This window comes from Hydra vulgaris, chromosome 13, assembly GCF_038396675.1.
Source record: "Hydra vulgaris chromosome 13, alternate assembly HydraT2T_AEP".
Taxonomy (NCBI): domain Eukaryota; kingdom Metazoa; phylum Cnidaria; class Hydrozoa; order Anthoathecata; family Hydridae; genus Hydra; species Hydra vulgaris.
In genome coordinates this window covers 10,697,443-10,700,415 of record NC_088932.1, presented here as the reverse complement: position 1 = coordinate 10,700,415, position 2,973 = coordinate 10,697,443, and positions in this window count along the sequence as shown.

The following is a 2,973-nucleotide window of genomic DNA, read 5'->3' as shown; positions in this document are numbered from 1 at the left end:
ACTTTCTACCATTTTTTGTAACTTATTTAATACAAGTAAAGAATAAGTAAAAGGTGTGTTTCAGCATGACACGTATTACGGGTCCAGACTTTATAGAATGGTATAATTAATGAATAATGAAACTCAAGCGTTAAAATATTGTTACTAAAGTTTTATATTGTATAGACATAAATTTGTTGTGTCTCTATAAGTTAATATTTTTTAACTTAAAAGTAATATAAGTCACTTTTAACTTATTGTTATAAAAACAATTATATTTTTGAATACTAAGTTGATACAAACAGCTATTATGGCTTTAGTAATGTATTAAAACAAAATATCTTTTGTTGTTAGCACAGCACAAAAGGACATATACATATTTTATTTCAGCTTCTTTTAAAAATAGTATATTATTCATAAATATCCCAACACAAATGATTAAATTGTAACTAGGTTCAAAAAAAATGTCAAACAAACACTATAAGGTATCTCTATAATTATACTGCTATCCAGTAGCAAGCTTTATTTGTTGTTTGGCTGGTAACTTTCAGATATGGAGCACACTCCAAATATTTATAAGTTCAGGTTTTTTTCAAATAAGGAACATTAGCAACAAATTGAGACGACAAGAGCATGGGAACAAATAAAACCCTAAACCCTTTGCCCTTCTCTTCCTCCCTGCCTTTAACGTGAGAGCAACAAGTCTATAAAATATTTTTTTTTTAATATTGCTAACTAAATTTGTATTCATCAAGAAATTTTAAATTTCATACAATAATCTCTTAGTGTTCGAAAATTATGACAATATAAAGTTTGAGCCCACTCAATTTGAGGGAACTGTAAACTTTGCAGGGTCATAAAAATCGAAGATTTTGAAATTATTGCTTGAAATTTAAATTTTATTGACGAATATAAATTTAGTTATAAATAGTAAAGAAAATATTTAAAAAAATCGTTGCTCTCACGTTTAAGACAGGGTTAAACTCGATAAAGACACGTCAAAGACAGTGCAAAGGGTTTAGGGCTTATTTGTTGCCAGGCTAAATTTTTTGCAAATGTTCCTTATTCGACATAAAGATAAACTTATAAATGTTTGGAGTGTGCTCCATCTCTAAAATTTATCTCAAGCAACAAAAAAAAGCTTGCTACGGGCATATATTGATATATCTTCTGTAAAACCTCTATATTAGATATATATTGGCGATTTATGATACTTTGCTAATATTTACATTTTTACTTGTTTGCATAAATTAAATGTTAAATAAAAAGTTCTTCGATTGAATTAGTTATACCACTAACAGCCAATCGGATTTGTTGAAATTTATCGGCATTTTTTAACGAGTTAGTTCTTTGCCTTAATTGTATCGAGAAGCTCTGTAATTTGTAATCGACTGTAATCGGCCAGCATATCTTGAAACCCTATACAGACTCAGAATATGCAGAAATAAGCGCAATCTGATTCGCTGATTTTGAAAGAGAGGCTTTTGCGTGTATGTTTAAATCAAAACAAAGGTTAAAAAACGTATTGAATATATAAAAGTGAATTTGAGTAATTTCATAAAAAACCAAATAATAATAGCAAAAAAAATTATGATTTTTCTATCCAATTTTGTGCATATAGTACAAATACTTATACAAACCCTCCCAACTCAAAACATCCGTGATTTTCAGAATTTTTTCTTAAAAATAAAGATTTAAAAAAATTAGTTTGTTTTTCTAATTGTTTTTCTAATTCTAAGATATAAAAAAGACAACAATTGTAACAAACTATAAACCAGATGATAAAACTTGACTATACTATGATTCTCATACGATAGATTTTGTAAAACAGTTTTAAAATTTACCTACTAATATCAATAGACTATTATTAACTTGGTATAATTTTGTTCAAATTAAGTTCCCATTTATCCAATCATTTAGCAAGAAAAGTATTTTGAAAAAATAGCCTAATTTCTTTTTAGAACTTTACACTTATTACTCCCATATATGAATTATATACAACACTAAAAAAGTTTGAGAATATTGCTTATTGGTTGTTATAGCTAGCCCAGATGATTTGCAACACTCTTAAATTAAGAGCAATTGTAAGCAAGAGCAAATTTAGATATCCTTTGGTAATGTATCGTAATAAAAGATCACAAAGTATTGTAGCATAATAAGCTATTAGAAAAAAATCTATAACCTGATGTCCACAAGTGTGTTTTGATATAGTAAACTGATTATCAAAAGCAATAACTCTCAACTTACCACACCTTTATGAAAAGGTAGAAACAAGAAAGATTGCAAACATTCAAGTTCATGTTGTTGTTTATTTCAATTTCAAAACTCAATACATGTTTGTTGATATATAGCTTTTAACCTGAACAAAATAATCGTTATTGTATTCTATAATTAATATAAAATGTATCTCCTTTAATAGCATATGATGGTAAAATATGGTAGAAAAAAAACCTTAAATAAAATGTACTCCATATTTACAAATTTTATGAATAGTTTCATTATGTAATTTTTGGTATAACCAATAAAAACAAGTGTTCTTTTTTTAAATTTCTGTGAATATCTCTTGTTTATTAATATAAAAATAGAGATGCGTCATGTTTTATTTTGATGTAATATTAATTATTTTTTTGAAAACTTGCTTCTTCAAATGTAAAAGCTAATTTTGATGAAGTTATTTTTATTACAAAAATTGCCATAATTCACCTTTATTTGGTTAAATTTTTTGACTTTAATACTCAGTAAAGTTTTAATGCTCAGTGAAAAAACAAATATCACTTTTTTTGTTAAATTTTCCAATAGACTATTATCCAATTTATTATTCAAATTATTTCCATTAGATTAATATCCAATTTTCATCCTATATAATATATATAAAGAAAAATATTGATGTACTCCTTATCAGCCTTCTCAAAATTTAGGTTGAACAGTAACTTCTTCAGGGTTCGTAGATTTATATGGAACATGTAAGCTAGTTTGGCAAAACATCTGTAAAAA